This window comes from Macaca fascicularis, chromosome 2 (genome assembly GCF_037993035.2).
Source record: "Macaca fascicularis isolate 582-1 chromosome 2, T2T-MFA8v1.1".
NCBI lineage: Eukaryota > Metazoa > Chordata > Mammalia > Primates > Cercopithecidae > Macaca > Macaca fascicularis.
Genome location: NC_088376.1, coordinates 12,973,575 through 12,985,994, shown reverse-complemented (window position 1 = coordinate 12,985,994; position 12,420 = coordinate 12,973,575). Strand labels below are relative to the sequence as shown.

The 12,420-nt window shown below is 35.7% G+C and overlaps 1 long non-coding RNA gene across 1 annotated transcript; it reads left to right on the top strand.

Moving 5' to 3' along the window:
• Nucleotides 1-7,343: 7,343 nt before the first annotated feature.
• On the top strand, nt 7,344-12,130 carry LOC141409610 (uncharacterized). The gene is made up of 2 exons (XR_012430600.1): nt 7,344-10,553; nt 11,192-12,130. It is a non-coding gene; the product is annotated as an uncharacterized lncRNA (long non-coding RNA).
• The last annotated feature ends 290 nt before the right edge of the window (nt 12,131-12,420 follow it).

Genomic DNA, 12,420 nt, shown 5'->3' with positions numbered 1-12,420 from the left:
TGACTAAGCAATTTCACTCCTATATATATATATATACACACAACAATCATATGCACATATTCTTGTAAATGTTTTGGTGTACATATCTATGAAATAATTGTTAAAATTAGACTAAAATATTCATCAATAATTCAATGGATACATATGTTATAGTATAGTCACACAATTGAAAAATTACACAACAATAAGCAAACTAAAGCTATACACACAAAGATAAATGTAAACAAAATGCTCAATATAAGAAGATACAAATGAAAATACACTAAATTATTCTCTTTATAGTAAGTTTTAAATGTGCAAAATTGATCTATGGTATTCAAAGTTAGATTACATCAAGTAAAAAGCTTCTGTACAGCAAAGATTAATAACCAGAATATATTAAAAGCTCAAATAACTCAATAGCAAGAAATCAAATAATCTGATTTTTTAAATGGCCAAGGATAAGAGGACAAAGATAACAAAACTAGAAGAAGTTCATGTGTGTCGCTTTCACGGAGAAGAAACAAAAGGACTAGTGAACACTGACCCTGCAGGCCAATTATCTGAGAAACCATCTTGGGATCCATCAAAGCAGGAGTGAGACACAGAAAGCAAAGAGGAATGAAGCTTGACACCAAATTGGGCTCAGCGTGGAGCCAGAGAACCTCTCCAACATGGGAAAGGGTGAGTGAGTAAGAGACCCCAGGAAGATTCATGAGCTCCACAGAAACCTATGCAAGACCGGAAATGGGAGAATCCCCTGCTCCACGCCCCGTACCCTTCCAGCACACTTCTAGACTGAGGCAGAGAGCCACCAGGACATTTTGCACGGGCAACTCTTTAGTCCAAGGGGACATTTATAAGCCTTGTGCCTTGAAGCAGACCACCACTGGTGCCATAGCCCAGTAGAGGTTGCAGTTGTGGTGCCTGAGAGCAGTAAGATTGCTCCACCTCTAGCTCCTCACCAGATGGAGCTGACAGCTTTCTACCCAGTTGTCTCACTTTGGTCTGAAGTCAGCTGGACACCTTACCCACCCCTGCCAGTGGTGGTCAAGCAGACAATGCCTGCTAGAACTTCTGGCCCAGTAGTCACACTTCTGTGTGGACTCAGTCATGGGACACAGCCTCTTGTTGTCCTGGGAAGTGCCTGGACTGCAGGGCAGGTAACTCCAGCCACCCCCACCAGTAGAAGCCAGGTGGGCAATGCCTGCTAGAGTTTCTGGCCAAGTGGTCTCATTTCTGTGGGAACTTAGCTAAAGTGCAGTCTCCTGTTGTCCCTGGAAGCACCTGGACAGCAGGGCAAGCGACCCCATCCACCCCTGCTGCTGATAGCTAGGCTGGCAATGCCTGCAGGAACTTGCGGCCCTCTGGTCCTGTTTCTGTAGGAACTTAGTTAGTGGGCAAAGCCTCCTGTTGTCGCAGAGAGCACCTGGATGGCAGAGTGGGTGCCCCCATTCAACTCCGCCACTGGAAGCCAGGTGAGCCACGCCTCCTAGAGCTTTCAGCCCAGTAGTCCCACTTCTGCCTAAATTTGCTGAACGGTACACCCTACTATTGCCCTGGAAACATGCAGACAGCAGAGCAGGCAACTCCACCCACCTCTACCTTTCATAGCCAGATGGGCCATACCTGCTGGAGCTTCCAGCCCAGGGATCCTGCTTCTGCCTGAGCTCTGTGGGCAGGCACCACCTCATGTTTCCCTAGGAAGCACACGGACAGCAGATTAGGGCCGGCGCAGCAAGGATATAGCTTGTCTGTCCACTGTGGGTCCTCCTCAGGGAGCTCCATGAACCAAAACACCCAACAAAAAAAAATGTGAGCAAGGAGACAGTAATCAGAGGGGCCTCCTTCATGATCCAAGAGCAGACTCTACTCAAAATAAGTCAACAGAACCCACCTTATACCATAACCAAACAACCAAGAGCATTGAAGAAGATAAAAATGAATGAACAAACACAACTAAAGGATAGCAACATCAAATACTGAAGGAACATTAGCTCACACAAATGAGAAAGGACCACTGCCTCACAATACTTACCCAGCAATGGTTCTTAACTAGGCTAAAATGGCTGAAATGACAGAAATAGAATATAGTAAATGAATAGGAATAAAGATCATTGATATTCAGGAGATAGATGAAACTCAATCTGAGGATTCTAAGGAATACAATAAAACAATGTAGGAGATGAAAGGTGAAATGGTCATTTTAAAAAAGAACCAAACTGAGCTGATAGAGCTGGAAAACTCACTTCCAGAATTTCAGAATACAATTACAAGCATTAAGGGCAGAATTGACCACCGAGGAAAGAATCTCAGAGCTCAAAGACCTGTTCTCTGAAATAACTATCAGACAAAAATAAAGAAAAAACAATAAAGAAGAATGAAAAAAAAAAAAACCACTGACAAATATGGAATTATGTAACGAGACCAAATTTGCAATGCATTGGCACCCCTGAAACATAGAGAAAGCAAGCAACTTGGAAAACACATTTCAGGATATCATTCATGAAAATTTCCCCAAGCTTGCTAGAGAGGCCAACATTCAAATTCAGGAAATGCAGAGAAACCTTGCAAAATATTATGCAAGAAAACCATTCCCAAGACACATAGTCATCAGATTCTGTAAGGCTGAAATGAAGCACAAAATGTTAAAGGCAGCAAGAGAGAAGAGGCAGATCACCTACAAAGGGAACCCCATCAAACTAACAGCAGACCTGTCAGCCAAAACTCAACAAGCCAGAGAGATTGGAGGCCTATATTCAGCATTCTTAAATAAAATGTTTTCCATCCAAGAATTTCATATCCAGCCAAATTAAGCTTAAAAATGACAGAGGAATAAGATACTTTTCAGACAAATGAATGCTAAAGGATTTTTTTACCACCAGACCCACCTTAAGAGATCCTGAAGGGAGTGCTAAACATGGAAAGGAAAAATCATTACCAGTCATTACAAAAACTCACTATGTACATAAAATAGTGACACTAGAAAGCAACTACACAAACATCTGCATAATAGTCAGCTAACAATATGACAGGAATGAATTTGCAAATTTCAATATTAACCTTGAATGTAAAAAGGCTAAACATCTCAATTAAAAGGGACAGAGTGACAAGTTGGATAGAGAAGCAAGACCCAACACTATGCTGTCTTCAAGAAAGCCAAATCACATGTCTATAAATCACATGCAGTGACATCTATAGGCTCAAATTAAAGGGATGGAAAAAAATCTACAAAGCAAATGGAAAACACACAAAAAAGCAGGGATTGCTATTCTAATTTCTTCTTTTATTCTTTTTCAATTTTACTTTCAGCTCCCGGATATATGTACAGAACGTACAGGTTTGTTACATAGGTATACATGTGCCAAGGCGGTTTGTTGCACCTATCAACCCATCATCTATGTTTTAGGCCCCACATGCATTTGCATTTGTCCTAATACTCTCCCTTCCCTTGTCCCCCATTGCCTGACAGGCCCTGGTGTGTGTTGTTCCCCTCCCTGTGTCCGTGTGTTCTCACTGCTCAACTCCCACTTATGAGTGAGAACATGTGGTGTTTGGTTTTCTGTTCCTGTGTTAGTTTGCTGAGAATGATGGTTCTCAGCTTCATCCATGTCCCTGCAAAGGACATGAACTCATTTTTTTATGGCTCCATAGTATTTCATGGTGTGTATGTACCACATTTTCTTTATCCAGTCTATCATTGATGGGCATTTGGGTTGCTTCCAAGTCTTTGCTATTGTAAATAGTGCGGCAATAAACATATGTGTGCACGTGCCTTTATAGAAGAATGATTTTTATTCCTTTGGGTATATACTCAGTAATGGGATTGCTGGGTAAAATGGTATCTCTGGTTCTACATCCCTGAAGAATCACCACACTGTCCTCAACAATGGTTGAACCAATCTACACTCTGCCAACAGTGCAAAAGCATTCCTATTTCTCCAAAGCTTCGCCAGCATATATTGTTTCTTGATTTTTTAATAGTTGCCATTCTGACTGGGGTGAGATGGTATCTCATTGTGGTTTTGATTTGCATTTTTCTAATGATGAGCTTTTTTCACATGTTTGTTGGCTGCACAAATGTCTTTTTTTGGAGAAGTGCCTGTTCATATCCTTCACCCACTTTTTGATGGGGTTGTTGGTTTTTTTCTTGTAAATGCGTTTAAGTTCCTTGCAGATTCTGGATATTAGACCTTTGTCAGATGGCAAAAATTTTCTCCTATTCTGAGAGTGTTCACTTTGATGGTAGTTTCTTTTGCTGTGCAGAAGCTCTTTAGCTTAATTAGATCCCATCTGTCATTTTTGGCTTTTGTTTCAATTGCTTTTGGTGTTTTTGTCATGAAGTCTTTGCCCATGCCTATGTTCTGAATGGTATTGCTTAGGTTTTCTTCTAGGGTTTTTATGGTTGGAGGTTTTAATTTCAGACAAAATAGACTTTAAACCAACAAAGGTGAAAAAAGACAAAGAATGACATTACATAAAGGTAAAGGGCTCGATTCAACAAGAACACCTAACCATCTTAAATACATATGCACCCAATCCAGGAGCACTCAGATTCATAAAGCAATTTCTTAGAGAGCTACAAAGAAACTTAGATAACTACACCTTAACAGTGGGAGACTTTAACACTCCACTGACAATATTAGATCATTGAAGCAGAAAAATTAACAAAGATATTTAGGACCTGAACTCAACACTTGAGCAAATGATCCTAATAGGCATCTATAGAAGTCTTTATCCAAACACGACAGAATATCCATCTCATCTGTACATGACACATACTCTAAAATCAACCACACAACAAGACATAAAACAATCCTCACCAAATTTTAAAAAACCAAGATTATACCAACCACTATCTTAGACCATAGCACAATAAAAATAAGAATAAATATTAAGAAAATTGCTCAAAACCATATGGTTACATGGAAATTAAACAACTTGTTCCTAAATGACTTTTGGGTAAATAATGAAATCAAGGAAAATATCAAGAAATTCTTTTAAACTAATGAGAACAAAAATAAAACATACTAGCATACTAGAATTTCTGGGACACAGCTAAGGCAGTGGTAACAGGGAAGTTTGCACCACTGAAGACCCACATTGAAAAGTTAGAAAGAACTTAAAACAACCTAATATCATAATTAGAGGAATTAGAAAATCAAGAGTAAACCAGTCCCAAAGCTAGAAGAAGGCAAGAAATAACCAAAATGAGAGTTAAACTGGAGGAAATTGAGACACAAAAAGTTGTACAAAAGATGAACAAATCAAGGAGTTGGTCCCTTAAAAAAATTAGTAAGATAAATAAGCTAGACAAATGAAGAAAAAAATCCAAATAAACACACTCAAAAGGACAGGGAATAATAGATGCTGGTGAGGATAGAGGAAGGGAGCCCTGGTACGCCGCTGATGGAAATGTAAATTAGTACAGCTGCTATAGAGAATAGTATGGAGGTTCCTTAGAAAAGTAAAAATAGAACTGCTATATTATCCAGCAATTCTACCACTGGGTATATACCTAAAAGAAAGAAAATCAAGAAAATTAATATTTCAAAGATACAATCTACACTCCCATATTTATCACAGCACACTATTCACAATCGCTAAAATATGGAATCAAGCTAGGTGTCCATCAGTGCCTGAGTGAATAAAGAGCATGTGAGAGATATATACACACACACACACACACACACACACACACACAAATAATGGATTACTATTCAGCCAAGAAGATAATGAAACCCTGTCATTTGCAGAAACACGTATGAAACTAGAGGCCATTAAAGCAAGATAAGCCAAGCACAGAAAGTCAAATACCACATGATTTCAGTCACATGTAGGAGCCAAAAAAGTGGATCTCATGAATATAGAGAGTAAATTGGTTAAGGAAAAAAGTAATTGGTGGTTATCACAGGCCAGAAAAGTGAAAAGGTAGGGAAGAAGTGGAAATAAAGAGAGTTGATTAATGGGTACAAATACACAGTTTGGTAGAAGAAATTAGAGCTAGTGTTTAACAGATTAATAGGATGAGTATAATCTATTGTATATTTCAAAATAACTAGAAGATAATAATTAAAATATTTCTAGCATAAATAAAAGACAAATATTTAAGATGGTGAATAACCTAATTACACTGATTTTATCTTTACATATTATTTAATGCATCAATATATCACATGTAGCCCCTATACATATATAAAATATCAATAATAGAAATTAAAAAATAAGTTATACTATTGATGATTTTTGTGTAGGAGAGAGAGAGAAATATGAGGTAGTTGATAATTTATATCTTGAGCTAGTGTTTCACTCTGTGATAATTCCTTGCACTAACAACTGTAATTTGTGTCCTTTTCTGTTTTAAACATACTGTATTCCAAAATGATAGCTCATTTATATTTGTTTAAGGAAAAAGAAATTAAATTACTTTCAAGAGAAAAAATGAGTTTGTTGTTATGCTTATCCAAACACTATTCAATAGCAGAAGAAAGTTAAAACTTTCTAGGAATCTTTCTAAAATAAACTCCAAAAATGTGTTTTCAAAAATGACGATATGTAATACAGGAATAAAACTATAATAGGCAGATATTTATAAAGATGTATATAACATCTATCAATTTTTTTAAAAAAACTTGTCAATAAATTAATTCAATTATAGTTTCAGGAGTAGATGAGTCTCTGTGACTGTATAAAACGTAAACATCAAATTCATATAATTAAAAATTAATTCTATTCAACCATGTGAAATATGGCCACAAAACCAATTTTGAATAAAAACCTATACCATGTTAAAACACGAAGTGACTAGTACAATTAGAATCTGAGGGGGAGAAGTGAGAACGTGTGAGAGTGAAAATATATTCATCTTTCATTTATAGTATTGATTGATGCTGCTAAAATTAAAACATGTAGTTTCATAATTTGAGCCCAACTTCTTAATTTTTTTCCTCCTTCCCTAATCTAAGAGAGACTGTTTAGGGAACTATATCACTTGAGATGAAGACACATATTTAAAGTTGAGCAATTTCTTCATTTTCTTTTTGTCTAATAAAAGCCAGAAAATTAAGTTTGTGCTTGTCATTTAAATGATTTTGGTAATATAATCCAATTTTAATAAAACATTTCCATTTCTCAATTTATTTATATATACTTTAAAATGTGACTGAAATCACATTCATCAAATGTTAATAAAGGTTATTTCTGAGTGATTGAATCTGGACTGTGTTTTTAACCTTTATATTTGCCAATTTATGCATTGTTTAAATTCTTTATAAATAGTATACTACTTTTTTTTTTTTTTTTTTTTTTTTTTTTTTTTTTTTTTTTTTACTAAATATAGAATAATACTATTTTTTAAAGTGGAAGCACACCTGTCAAGATTGTATGTTTGTGTCATATTAGATATACTGATTGTGTGGGCTCTTGTAATTTTTTAATAATTCTAAATATTTTTAACTTTTGTTAAAAACAATACTAAGATAAGAAATTCAATGCAAATGACACAATCCCTCCCTCCCAACAGGCTCTTTAGACTGACATGAGTGTCCAATCTTTGAATATACTAGAAAATGATCCAAACAGGCAAAAAATTGATTTTGTTTAGGTTACAAAGAGAGGAAATTTACCTTTTGGCACCTGATTGGCTCACAGAGAAGCAGTTCAGGAAGAAACTCATGAAGTGAAGTCACAGCCAGGATTCTGATGCTGCCGCCACTGGATGCTAATCAGCATGCTGCCTGATTGTGGCCCCCTAACACTCACCATCGTGCTTTCATTTATACCATAACCATAATCTCTAATTGACCTGCAACTTTGGGTTACCCTTTTAAGACTCATATTCACGAGCAGAGCATGCAGATAGTTGGGTTTTGGTTTTGCGCCCTGGCCAAGATGCAAAGCGTGTGGAGAGGAACCATCTTTCTACCTCTTACTTATTTTAGTATTTCTCCCCAAAAAAGAAGCGTCCAAATGACAGGCCGTATAACTTACATCTTTAAAAAAAGACAAAATGCCAACTATCCCAGGCCTTCTCAAATCTAATGTGCACAGGGATCGCCTGGGTATCTTATTACAATGCAGATTCAAATTCAGAAGGTCTGGGATGGGGCCTTAATGCTACATACCTAGCAACCTCTCAGGTGATGCTGATGATAATGGAACACACTGAGTATCAGGGCCTAGTACTGCCCTGCCTGCTTCATGATGCTTGGCACATTCTACTTTTTGTCATAATCTCTTTGTCCCCAGCACCCTGCGCAGGAACTGGAAGAGAGGTGCTCAAATGTTGGCTGAACAACTGATTGAGTGACTGATTGACTGAATAAATGACTCCTTATCAATGTTTAGGGCCAATATCAAGTTGCTTTTTCCCTATAAAACTTCCTCTCATCTCCAAAGTTTTCTGAGTCATGAATAAAAACTTCTTTCTCCAATTCCTATAGTACTTATCTTTTGACTATATGGCCATCAATAAATTATATTTCACGTGGAAATACTTTGTTCCTTAACTAAACATAAAATGTCATATAGCAAGCAGCTGTGACTAAAAATTTATTCCTACTGAGTTTGTGATAGACTGTGTTTACATCTATACTCTGGTACTTCTATGGAGTCTTGATTAAATTATTTAATCTTCAAGTCAGGTAGCACAGTAATGAATGATGTCAACTAATGATTTGGTGTTCCATTTTGGTAGATTCAACCTTTAATACTATTCATCTTTTTTAATGAGGTGCAAAAAAACAGTACAGGTGTCCTCTTTTCACCTCCCAATTCTATTTGCCCTGACTCTCCTTCTTAACAGGTTATAACAGACAGTTATTCGATCAACGTGTGAAAGTAGTCAGGAGGAAGAAACATTTCTTGATTGTTTTCAACATCCTAGTCATTAGCATTTTTGTTTCATAGTTATATAACATATTTTGTATTCAGATTTATTGGAAATCATAATTGAGTCATGTAATAATGGGTGGGGCTAGTAAATAAACAATATAAAATACCTTAATTTAGATAAAATTCTGATTTTAGGACCCTTAAGCTTAATGTAAACATTTCTATTTTTTTTCTCTTCCAAATTTCTTTTTTATATAGTTTCCAATTACTCTTTTTAGAGAGCTTGTTTTTTTCTCCTTTCATGTCCAACCGCTTTTGGTTTTCCCAAATTCTCTTATTAGCTCTCATTCTGTTTTGGTGACCACCACTGTCTAAACGAAATGTATTATGTTTTCCAATCACTTTCTCAATGTCATATCCAAATGTTGATCGTTCACATTTATGTTGCTTGTCAATTTGATTAAGTTTACCTCTAGTATCTGTCCTCCAAACTTTCCTAAATTCAGCTTCTTTGTTGATAATTTCCTTGCTTTGGTTCTCACTAATGATCTAACTAATCCTCTGATCTTTGTCTTTTCCACCTTATCTCCCTCACTAGAAACGGCCATTCTCCAGGTTGCTGAACCTAATGTAGGATAACTTGTGAACCTGATATTTACTTCAAAAATTTCAATTACTTCTACTATCAAAAGAATGAATTAAACATATCTTCGTTTTGAATTCGAGACCTCTATGTTCTAACCATATAATACCTTTCTTGCTTTATAGCTATTAATCTTTCCTTAAATCAAAATTCCCATCGAGAATTCCCATCTATTACCCATTCTGCACTTTTGAAAGTTGAGTCATTATTCCATTCTCAACATTAACACTGCCTCTTTCTTAAAGCATCTCCTAATTACAATAGTAGGAATTAAACTTTGATTTTTTTGTTCTCTCACATATTTTTTAACTTTTCATGTTATCCTACTACCAATGTTATTTTTACTCTGCATTATATTTACTTATTTGCATGCAAGCCCTTCAGCAAGATCTTTGTCTAATCCTTTTATAACCCCCAAAATACTTAGAATACTGTTTTGCAAATATTAAATACTATTTTTTTGCTGAAAAAATAGAATGAGCGAATTAAATTCCTTTGATTTTTTAAGACAGACCCATTGAATATAAATTATTTTAATATGACCTATATTGAAAATTCTTATTAAACTTATAATTTAGCTTCATGAAGGCTGAAAATTGGATTTTCCATTAATTTTCTATTACTTAATTTCCCACATAATTTTCTATTTAATCTATAGATTACTTAGATGGGTTAGTACTTGTATTAGTCCATTTTCACACGACTGTAAAGAAATACCCAAGACTGGGTAATTTATAAAGGAAAGAGGTTTACGTGACTCACAGTTTCACATGGCTGAAGAGCCCTCAGGATCATGGTTGAAGGTTAAAGGGAAGCAATTATCTTCTTCACAAGGCCGAAGTGAGAGCACGGGACAAAAACAAAAAACAAAAACCAAAAACTACCACTTTAAAAACCATCAGATCTCATGAGAATTCACTCACTATCACGAGAACAGCATGGGGGAAACCGCCCTTATCATCCAATCACCTTCCTCCCTCAACACATGGGGCTTACAATTAGAGACAAGATTTGGATAGGGACACAGAGCACAACAATATCTGTACCTTCCTATTTATAGCAGACTATTGGCATAATGACTGAAAGCATAGTTATTCAGGTAAGAAGAATGATATAAGTAAATAAAAGTGGACAAACACAAAAAATGTTAAGAAAAGATGAAATGCAGATTTAATTAAAATATGAAGAAAGATAGATTTATCTATAATGAACATGCAGGTAGTCAAGTTTGGCTTTGCTTGAACCTAGACTTTATGCAGTGTAAAAAGTGCTCAGTTAACACTTCTCTGGGTCACAAACTTATGGAGTTTATTCTACCATGAACTGGCTAAGTGGACGAGACAGGAATTGTTTTGGTTTGCTTTATATGTGCAAATATATGTAAATATCTTCATTCAAATCTTCCCTGCTATTAAGAAATTTCTTTCTGAATCATTTCAACCCAATATACTCAATCAAAAGACCAAAACAGACCTAGCTATATCTACCAGACATGACAGGATACAGAGTTTTTTTAGATTTTTTCCCATCAATTTTTTGGAGTATGGCTCTATTAAACATTAAACACAAAAAACACAAAAACATAGAAAATTTCAATATTGACCTTCAAAAAGTAGATTAAAAAGAAACATTAGTATTCATATTATTTTGGTATATAATGGGCTACTGCAAGCATGACATGAAAATCTTGGTATTTACTGCTCTCCTCTTTAAGATTTTTTCTTGTACTCACCATAGAACTGAGGTCAGGAGGCACCCCCATCTGGAAAGATGGGAGCATCCAGAAAGATACTGCACAAAGATCCACTTAGCTGGAGCAGAAGGTGTTCCAGCTGAAGCTGCTCAAGTCATAAAATGGTAAGAACTCTTAAATGGTAATTTTGATGAATTGCTAGAGGCTGAGTGTGGAAGACAATGAGAGTGAGAAACTTCTGGGGGCTGCAGTCTTCAGAGAAGCTCTACACATTTGTGGATCTTTCCTCTAGGAACTCTACCAGGTTCTCCATAATAGTAAAGAAAAATCCTCTCATGGCTCCAGCAAGGGTGGAGAAGAGTAAGCTGTTGTGCAATTATACCCAGAGCCTCCCTCACAATATAGTGTTACTCTCCATGGAAGAATTTCACAAAGCACAAGATTCAAACCCTATCCCAGCTGGTAGAAGGAAATTCTTATCCCAGCTGGAGGAAGGAAATCCTATCCCACGTTGCGGAAGGGAATTCCTCCCCACTCTAGTCATTCTCAACTTTCATGCTAAAAAAGCTATAAAAGGCATATTGCTTTTCTCCTCACTTCAAGTAGGCAGGTAAGTAGATAATTTTTTTTTTAATGCTTAAACTTTATGATACAATTTATTTTATCTGAAACCTATTAACAGCGACTAAAGTCCTATATTTTATAATTAGCCTTTTTTTTTCCCTTAAAGTCCCTAAAAGTCAGTTTATTTGTTGAAGTTGAGACAACTTGGATACCAAATAGAAGACAACAATGTGAACAAATTATCTATATCTTGTTAACTGGACTACTTGTTTGAGTTTTTCAAAACTCACCAATTTATGTTTTTCTAATATGGAGGAATTTTCGTAAATGCTACTCTTATTGGAAAAATAAATTGTATATATTAAAACTCTGAAGCAACACAAAGTATATAAGTCAGAAAGCAAACCACACAAGATTTTATCCTACAGAAATATCCATTTCTAACATTTGAAAAACATCATTGGAGGCACTGCTGTTTATATATAAAGACAGAGAAAAGGGAAAGAACTGAAGGAGTAAAATAAGGAATTTAAAAATAAAATCATAGACATGAGATTTCTATAAATGTTCATTAAACTTAACTAAAAATTAAAGAATATATAAATGGCTATCAAATACAGCAGATTAAACATTTTAAACTCTATTGACTCTTAAAAGATTTCTAAAAGAACCGTACATGCACAAAAATGGTCATAAACTTTGAAGCAGA